Below are 11020 nucleotides of genomic sequence, written 5' to 3'. Positions count from 1 at the left end.
TTTACTAACATAAAAGAATTTTTGGCACCAATGTTCATATTAAAAATTTGGTACAAAGTAAAATGAAATAAATGCATCCAAGTTGTTTTTATGGAGCTGTCATAACACTAAAAGCAAAAGCACCTAAATATATAAGACAAAAATAGAAAATTATAGTTATAAGTTTTGGACAAACACAAATAATATTTGTGAATAAAATTCTTGAATGAGACCTGAAGAACAGAGTTTTATCAGGAACATTGACTCACTACTGGAATTCAAAGATGGTACAACACAATAAAAGTATAATATATTACACAAATATATTAAATGATACACTTTCCACAATGATGTCATTTGATGAAAAGAAACCCTTCCTGAACTTCTTACATCATTTAAAGATAAAAATGGAAATATTACATAAAGACTGAGTGTCACTTTTAATAACAGTAAATTTCAATTAACTCACAATCAAAATCATAGTGAATCAGAAAACAAAAAAGTATTTATGCTACAAAGAGCACCAAAACAAGTTGGTATAACCAATACTTTTATTCCCACTTCAAAATGAATTTTTATACAAGGGAATTAGAAAATGGAAAGAAATAAAGCAGGAATAGCAATAAAGTAAAATATCAAGTAGGAAAAAAAGAAAAGTAACTCAAATAATTCACATTTGTAGATGTTGTGACCCTATTGGTTGGTTTGCTTTGGTTTTCTTCAGTTCCAGGGATGAACTCAAGACCTTACACATGCCAGGCACACGTTCTTTCACCGAGCCGCATACTCAGTCCCCCAAAGGCCTTATTGTTTAAAGATCCTAAAATCAACATCAGAAAACTTTGGCATTGAAAACAAATTGAGCCGAATGAAAGGAAACAAAATCAAAACAATTTCATAAGATTTTACACAAGTAATTGACTGAGACAAATTCAGGAAATGATTCTCAATAACTTTGAAAAACACAAAATATAAGCTTAACAAAAATCTTAAAATGTTTGTATAATTAAATCATAGAACACTGAATGATGTTGGAAAATACACCAGAATATAGAAAGAGCTCTATTATGATGTTAATAAAAAGTCACAAATTTTTTTTTTATGTAGAAAGTGGTTTGGGTTTGGGAAATTGAAGGGATATGGCATCATAGAATTGATCACTTGGTTAATCCATTGAGATCAAAAGGGAATGCGATATTTGGAGATTTGATCTGTTTTGAAGAGGTGCTCATGGCAAATCATGTGGAGACCTGAAATCCTTTACAGTTCCCTTTTCCTTTGTCTCTTCCTCTCTTTCCATGGTGTTAGATGTGTTGCTCTAGCTTTCTGCCATGAGAGTCTGCCTTGGGTTTCAGGCCATCATCAAGTGAAATTTCTGAAATTGTGAGTGATAGTAAGTCTACAAATTGTCCATATTAAATATTTTTTTGCGCAGCCAGAATAGTGAATAATAGAATCTCCAAAGTATATGAGTCACCTACATGTGCAAACAACGTATTGTCTTCCTAGTGTAAGAATCTGAAAGAATAAATAAAATCTGAAAGGTACAATAGGTAAAATATATATAGTAAAAGGGAAAGAAACTGAGCAAAAGAAGTAAACAATTGAGATGATGGAGAGGAGAAAAGATAGGAAAAAAGCAAGGGGAAATAAAATCAAGTAAATATATACACAGGATAGCTAAAGATAGTTCTATTAATTTATATCATTTTTTTGATGTTAGTAGCTAATGCTTAAAATTTATACATTCACTAATTTTACTTGTTATTATCTGTAATTTAAGCAACTATATTGAAGGCATAAATGTGAAATATAGCAACCATTGTTGAAAACTCTTCATATTGTATTTTTCAAATCTGTATAATTTCTCATGTCTTAATAATTACTTTTATACTTTCCTTAGAATAAATTAAAAAAAAGACAAGGGAAATAAAATTATAAGGTTTATGTAAAGGAAGAATTAATGTTTTAGTTATTTTATCAACCTTGCATGCCTGTATCTGGTAGTCTCAGCAACAAACTTGATGATAACAGTGTGTAATATAACAACCATTGTTGATTTCCTCTTGTTTGAAATTTGGCACTATTTTTATAGTTTTATGCTGTGTTATGTTTGCCTTGGTTTCTGTTATTTTTTTTCTCTTTGAAATAAAAATGAAGAACAAAGTTTATGAGTCAACAGAAATGACAATGCTGAATAACTTCATTGTAACAGGAAATTTACATATTTGATAAATAACAATCAAAATAGTAAAACTAGTTCTTTATAAGATTTAAAAAAGTCCAAAAATTCATCAGTATCAAAAAGGGCCAAGAATAGCCAAACCTATCTTCAGCAAAATTAAAAACTGAAATCAACACAATTTTAGATATTATTATATTAAAATCAACTAGCAGTGAAGCCACCTGAGGTTGGCATAAAACCAAACAAATGTAATAGAGAAAACTAAAAGAAATATATACATAACTCCATATGATTCTGGAAATATAGGTATACATGTAAATACAGAAAAGACACAACCTGATCAACAATTATTTGGGAAAATTGGACATTTATAAAGGATGATTAAATATAGATTGGAAATAAATGCACTGCATAAAAATACATTGAAAATACATCAGATACCGAAGGATGTTATCAAAATAATTTAAGCTAGAAGATACTGGAAGGAAATATTACACCAGGAATGTTAAATTATAATTTTGTGAATGGAATTTCTATAGCAAAAATGCTAGATTAATTAATTTGCAATGATATTAAACTGAAAACTTAATTCACATTGAAGAAATAATAGAGTGAAGAGACAGCTTACAGAAAGGAAGGAATTATTTTATAGCAATGGCTAATACACAATACCAATAAGTATGCTATGTACATAATTTCAAAACATTAAATTATAATATGGCATGAAACTCAGTAAATGCAAAACTGAATTCAGTAGTTATTTCTCAACAAATCTTTTTTTTTTTTTTTTTTTTTTTTTTGTGGAACCGGGTATTGAACACAGGCCTTTGTGCTTGCCAGGCAAGCCCTTATTCTATTAAGTTATCTACCCGGTCCCTCAAACAAATCTTATGGAAACATGTGTATAAAAATATTTTCCACATCATTACCTCTTTGTGAAGTACAAATTGAAGGTACCTTAAAATTACTTGTTACTCAAAATCAAGCATCAGGAACCCAACAACGAATAACGCTGGCCAGGCTTCATGGCTGTGGTCTCATGGCTCCAAGGCTGGTGGGACCTTCCCTTAGGAACAGCCACACTTTCTGGCTGCACAAAGAGAGCTCCTGGCCACAGTGGTCCTAAGGCAAGATAACATCTTGATACAGTTTGTGTCTGGATCACCCCTCGAAGCCTCATGGTGTCACAGGGCAGACTTCTAGACTTCTTGATTAATTCGTGATCCAATGCTGAGATTATGAGTGTGGGTGCTGCACTTGCCTTGGGGCAGAGAGCCTGAATACAATATAAGGAAGGGAGACAGGCTTGGCAGATGCCACAGCTGCTGCTCCTCCCTTTGCTCTCTGCTGCTTTTCACCACCACGAACAGCGGACCTCTTCCATACGCCACTCTGCCCTGGAGCCAGCTGAGTATGGACTGAAACCTACACTAACTGTGAGCTAAATAAACCTTTCCTTCTTTAATTTTGTGTGTCAGGTATGATGTCCCAGCAAGAAGAGAAACGTAATCAAGACACGTCTGCTGAGGACAGTCTAAACAATGTAGACAGATTGATATGCCAAAGTGATTACTCTTCTTCATTAAATTGTTCCTGATTTGCTACAATTTCCATTCAATGAAAAGTACCTTCTCTATTTCCCTGTGTGTCTCACCTGCTAATAAAAGTGAGTAAAGTTTGAAGTGTGCTTTTCTTGTTCATGAGAAGCAGGTTCTTGCTGCTGCTCTAGTCCACAGAATATTGTCTTTTGTCTTCCTTTGGTCCCCACTATTCCTGCTCAGGTATCAAGGGATTTGATCAACTCCATCAGTTCACCATTTAAAGAAAAACTGTATGTTTTTATATATGTATGTGTGCATGTGTGTCTATATATGAGCTGCTGAGGTGAAATTATCTATATCTATCTTGATATATTGATGTACATGCATGTGTGTATCTGTATATATACATGCATAGGTTTATATATGTGTATATACATATGTAGATAGGTATATATGCATTGATGTACAGAAAATATACATATATGTACATATGTATTCATTTGTATATATATAAATAAGTATAAAAATAAATTTCTTTGGATATAGCTCAAAATTATACAAAACCTATCTACCTTTTTATCCCATTTTGTTGAAGCATGTTTTTTAAAATAATTGAAGTGTGTATACTCGTTAGATGCCTTCATTGTCATATCTATTTCAATCTGATTCATAATATTTTGCATAATGAACACCTTTCAGTTACCTTTTCATAAATAAATGCATAAACAAAATATGTGTCTTTCCTCAATGTAATATTTTCAGCCATGAATAAAAAATGTATGTCATTATCAAACCTGAGCTCTTGTTTTTGTTGGGTATAAGCCAGAGGAGGAGAATTTTCTGTTGTGTTTCTATGTATATGTGAAATATGGAAGAAAATCTGAGATGTAGGGCTGATATCTATTTAAAAGGGAAACTATTTGAGATAATAGCAGGATGGCAGGAAGAGGAGCAAAGTTAAATAACAAGAGAGAATGTATAAAGAATGAAAAGGTTTTCATTGAAGGTAGAATTTTGTTGTATGAAAAGAAAAGGTATTATGTGAGACATTAACCCCAATATGTATACATTTTTTAAACAGAAAATAATGAGAGGAAAATATAGGAATTTTAATACTCAGCTAAACAATAGTGATATGTCATGAGAAATGTTTAATGGAGTCCTCTCCTACATTTCAGCAAACTTCCTTTACTTATCTGCCTCCCTTTCACATAGTCCCTGGCTCAGCTCCCATCAGTATTGTGGCATGACCCTATATTTCCCATGTGGAATCTGAATTTGGACAAGAAATTTTCCTATCATCATCCCCCCAAAAACAGAAGAAGCATGAGAAATGCGAGGGAGATCATTATAGAAAGGATGAGGGCAAGGATAGGGGAAAGGGTAAGGAGGCAAAGAGGAGAACGAAAGAGAGAAACATGTACTGCATTAATGTGCAGAATTGATTCAATGAAACGTCAAATTCCAATTAAAAAAGAAAGAGATGGCACAAAAGCTTTCATTTAATCAGTGTAGATATGTCAAGAGAAGTCAAACTTAAAGTGATAGAAATATAAGGCATTGAATATTGTAGGAATTTGTGAAGACTTGATTATAAAAAACTAAAATGGTTGTAAGAGCCTGTGAGGTGCAGAGAGAAAATCTTTAACTCAGTCTCTGAGTTCATCAGCCTCTACATGAAATTTGCAGTCTGTTACATACATAAATATTCTTTACCTCTAAAACCAAAACAATGTTAAAACAAGCAAGACTTGCCATGATCCAATAAAGAAATAATGACAACACATGAATAAGTTGCCAATATTTGCTTCTGTGGTTTACAAAGCATCATTCAAATGAAAATGTTCGTTTCGCATCCTGGTCTATATGAAAACACAAGTATAATATTCAAAATTCAGTAACATTTCTTTACACAAACAATGAACAAACTAAGAGAGAATTCAAGAATACCATGCCTTTCACAGTAGCTCAAAAATATGTGTCGCAGTTAATCTCACAAAAAAGAAAGTAAAAGATTTAAACAGAAAACTATAGGACTCTAAAAAGGAGATCACAGAAGATTTCAGAAAGAAGAAAAATATTCCTTGCTCCTGATACAAATAACCAACACTGTGACAATGACCATATTCCTAAAATTATTATACATATTCAATACAATCCTGATTAAAAACACATTAGCATGCCTCATACATCTAGAGAAAACATTCCTAAAATTCATGTGGAACACGAAGAGATCTAGCCTAGCAAAGCAATCTTGAGCAATCAAGGCAAGACAGGAGGCATGATAATCCCTGACTTGAAATTACAGTAAAAAGCTACCGTCATAAAAATCATCATGTCACTGAAAAAAAAAAAAAGCCTAAGTGTCAATGGAACAAATTAGAAAGTGTAGACACAATTACATACGCACTCAGCCCCCATATCTTTGACGAAGTTTTCAAGCATGTGCACTCAAAGAAAGATAGTCTCTTTAATAAATGATGCTGGAAAAACTGGCTTTCCACCTCCTGAAGGCTAAAGTTGACCCATGCCTAGCACTGTCCACAAAACTACAGTCAAAATGGATCAAACATTTAAGTATTAAAACTGAAGCACTAGGTCTTATACAAGATAAAGTAGGTAGAGGGCCCACCAAATAGCTCAGTGGATTAAAGCACCTGCTAGATGCAGAGGCTGGGAGTTCGATCCCTGGGCTTGCTGTGCCGGCCCCACCCCGGAGCATGCTGAGATGGCAATTGAGACTGGGGCACAAGCCTGTAATCCCAGCTCTTGGGAGGCTGTAAACAGGCAAATCACTATGAGTCCGATCTAGTAGTGAGACCCTGAACATCCTGTAGACCCTTCCCTAAAAAAAAAAAAAAAAAAAAAGAGAGAGAGAGAGAGAGAGAAAGAGAGAAAGTAGGTAGAAATCTTAAAAACAAATCTAAAAGTAGGTAGGTAGAGAGTTTATGATCAAAAGCCAAACTGCTTGGGAAAGTCTTCAAAGAATCAACAATTAAGATCTCATCTTTTTGAAAAGTTTCTGCATGTCAAAGGAAATCACCAACAGAATAAAAGAAAACCCACAAATTGGTAAAAAAAATTGTAGCCAACTGTCAATCGGACACAGGACTTGTATCTAGAAATATAAATAATTTTAAAAAATAAAGCCTCCAAAATTGAAAGTTCCAATCCCAAAATGTAGATCTGAGATGAATATACACTTCTTCACAAATGAAGAATGACAAATGGCAAATAAATATATGAAATACCTTTCAACATCATTTTTCATTCAAGAGATGCAAATTGTAACAGTGCTGAGATTTCATCTTATGCCAGAAAGAATTGCTATCATCAAAAAGTCAACCAAAATAAATAAATGAATACATAAAAAATAAATAAAACAAAATAAAGTAGTCAACCAATGACAAATACTGGAGAGGTTGTGGGGAAAAAGGAACCCTTTTCCACTGTTGGTGGGAGTGCAGACTTGTGCAAGCACTATGAAGATCAGTGTGGAACAGCAATTAACCACTAAGAAGAATATATGCAGTGTATTATTTGTTGAAACTGTACTTCCGATTGGATTTGAAACTGTCTCATTGCTATCTGTTTATCAATAAAACTTTGAAAAAACAAACAAACAAACAAACAAACAAAAAAAAAAAAGATCAGTGTGGAGATTCTCCAGAAAGCTAGGCTCGGAGGGCCCATTCAACCCAGGCATTCCCCTCTTGGGTATTTTTTCCAAAAGTACTGAAAACATCCTGCCACAGTAATTTCTGTGCACCCGTGTTCATACCAGCGCAATTTGTCACAGCTAAAATCTCGGAAGCAACCAAAACAAATGAGCAATTTCCGAGGAATGCATAAAGAAGATATGGTGTTTTTATACAATGGAGTATACTGAGGTATAACAAAGTTAAATTTGAGGCTTTTGTAGATAAATGGATGCAACTAGTGACAGGATTAGTAGGTGAAATAAATTAGAACCACGTGTACATACAACATACTGTCTTGTAGTTTGAGAATCTAAAAAAGTAAATCCCTGAAAGGCACAGTAGATGCTATGGCAGGGATAGTATGTATTTATTTGGAAGGAAAAACTGGGATGAGGAAAAGGACCAAGAAAGAAGAAAAAAGTTATATGCAGGATAATTTGTACAAATGTACTCCTGATTTCTGCTGGTCTATTTAAAAAGGCAGTTAATGCTTAAAACTTTTGTTTTTCCTTCTTTTTAATTTCTAACGTTTAATTTTTGACCAATTTTGCATGTTTATATCCAATAACCTAAACAACTAATTTGAAAATCACATTTACAACATAACAACCATTGTTGAATTCATATTAATTTTTTAAAAAAATTTTTGTATCACTTTTAATCTTTAACATTTTATATTCTTTGAAAATATAAAAATTAAAAAGAAAAAATTTTAAAAATGTTTTTTTATTTTTTCTTCTTTTTAATTTCTTATAATATTTTTACTCTATTTTATAGGTTTATATGTAGAACCTAAACATCTAATTTGGAAATTACATTATACAATACAACAATGATTATTGAGTTCCTATTAATTTGTTTAATGACATTTTGTATCATTTCTAATGTTTTTATTTTTCTATTTTATATTCTTTGAGAAAAAATATTAAAGCACAAATCTGTGGCTTACCTTGACTCTCATAGCATTTTTTTTTCATTAAAATGAAAAACTAGACCTGATTTGTTAACTTGATATCCTGACAAGGAAAAGTAATTGATGATATTTTTGTATTTATGCTATTAGAAATGCATTTTGATGAAGTTCATAGTAGGACACTGAGAAGAAAATAAGGACCTACATAGTAAAATTAGGAACTGTGTTCAGTACACGCTCCATCTAGGTTAGAAAGAAAGAAGTGAAAGATAATTTACATATATATGCATATATAATCTTGGATAACTCTATTGCTGATTTCTGCTGTACTATTGAAAGGAGCAGTTAATACTCAAATTGTCTCTCTCCTTTTTAATTTTTCATTACTCATGGCCTGCGCATTCCTGCAGTGCAGATCTTTCCTGCCCCAGGCAGCCCTGCACCTTTTCCCTCAATACCTTGACACAGACTCCCTCCCTTTCTTCCTGTCACATGCGAAGCTGCTAGATGTGCCCTGAACCCTCCTCTGAACCGATTCATCATGGGAGGAATGCGCTCTGGGGAACGACCTCTGAGGGAGGATAAACTGCAGCCAGTTTCCCTCCTGTAGCCCTCCATTGCCTGAAAATGGTAGCAGCACAGGCAGATACAGGAAGAGCACCTCCTGAGTTTGAGAGTGAGACTCAGAGTGCAGCTCATCTCCAGCTCTCGCCACGGTCCACATTCCTTTTCTATCTCAAGCCATTAGAGTGAACTGTGCTCTGAAGATGGAGCGCCTCCCCCCACCATCATTTCTTCATCTCCTCACACAGGGAGAAAACTATGGGGCTCTGGGTTACCCACAGCGACACGCTGGACACCTGGCCCTGCTTGTCCTATGACCAAAGGCTCCAGAGCCCTCATACCTGCTCAGTGAAGGGAACAGAGAAATGTGTAATTTAGAAAAAAGCAGTAAAAATTCAAATGTCAATATAAGCACAGAATTTTATTTCTTCTTCCATCACTTTATTTAAAACGTTGGTGCAGATTTTGGCAATTAACCTTTAAGAGTGATAAACTTGTTTTGTTAATGTGGTCATGAGAAGGCCCTCCATGCAGAGCTTTCTACTGGACAATTCTGCCACACCAGGAGACCGTCCCAGGTGCTCACTGTGAGAGTCCTACATACCAAATTGAAGGTGTAAGCTACCAGGCGGGACAGTCATCTGCATTCCATTAGTGGTTACAGCCAGTGGCAAAATGTTGAAATATCTGAAAAAAATTGAAATCAATGAGGGAATATATGTATTTAATATGAGGAGACAAAAAGGGTCCTTGAGTTGCCCTCAGTTTTTTTTAAAATGACTTCCTTTAAAGAATGAAACCACAGCACAAGTGACTGACACAAAGATTTAAGAGAGGTTTTGTTTTGGTTTGTTTTATGTATTTGGTCCAGGGTCTCACTACGCAGCTCAGACTCATAGTGAGCCTGCTGTTTTCAGCCTCCCCAGCACACAGCTGACAGGCTTGCAGCACCTCGCACAGCCTTGGTCACCAGCTCAGTGGGCCCTGGGGGTGGGGCCAACAGCACATGTTGCCAGGGATGGAGTCCTGGCCACTGTACTTGCCTAAGCAGGCACTTAGTATGTTGAACTATCTCACCAGCTCCTAAGAGATATTTATAAAAATGTGGGTGACTTACCACACAACAAAAAATTTATTCATAATCCAAAGACTTTTCCTTATAAAATCAAATTATCAAAAGTGTAATGGGAAAATGCTGAGAACAGAGGTACACAGAGCATGGTTCAGGCTACCATAGACTGGATGACTCTGCACTTCCTCCACACACACACACACACACACAAAAACACAAAAACAAAACAAAACAAAACAAAAAACATGATGTACAAAACCCAGATGCCATTCTCTATTTCATAGAGGGAAAATCATTCTTTTTCCAATAAATTTCTGTATTTGGTCAAATGTGGTGGAAAGGGCTCATTCAAGTCAGGATGAAGAGATGACTGAGAAAATATTCAAAGGAGCCAGGAAGAGGGATGCCTGGGATGGGCCTGGGTGTAGGAAATCTGAAGAATGAGGTTCAGAGAATGGGAAGGAGCAAAGGACACAAGAAGGCACAAAGGGAATGTAAGCAGCAAGGAAGAAGACAACATTAAAGAGAAACACTAAAGCTACTGGAAGAGGAAGTTGGCAGGTTTCTTAAAGACATAGGGTAGGCAGAGTTCACAAGTAGAATCCAAACTGGATGGGAAATACTCCGTAGTATAAGAATGTGAAGAGTGTCCCTGATCATGCTGTATAGTCATTCATATAAGGTGGAATTCAACTTATATTTGTCCAATGAAAATTAAACTATTCACCCAAAACTGTTCTTAGTTTGCCCTTTGTTTAAGAAAAGCTCACTGTGATCATAGATTGACCTTAAAAAGAAGGTCTTTCTTTAGCTGGGAGCTTTGATATAGAATATGATTTTGACATGGATTGTATGAGGTTTAATGAGGACTTTGGAACATGCCGTTAAATCCCCACATCTGGAAGACTGGAGTCTGAAATTTTGGAAAAACACCCAATCCTCTAGAGGGTGATGGAGGCCACACACCCGAACAGGATGTGGTTGAGCCTCAGTGTACACACTGAACACCAGAGATGCCTGTGCAGAGTGCCTGTGCTTCCTGCTGGCCCAAGATGCAGCAATGCT

Source organism: Octodon degus, unplaced genomic scaffold, assembly GCF_000260255.1.
Source record: "Octodon degus isolate 3935 unplaced genomic scaffold, OctDeg1.0 scaffold00155, whole genome shotgun sequence".
Classification (NCBI taxonomy): Eukaryota; Metazoa; Chordata; class Mammalia; order Rodentia; family Octodontidae; genus Octodon; species Octodon degus.
This window is presented reverse-complemented; position numbering follows the sequence as displayed.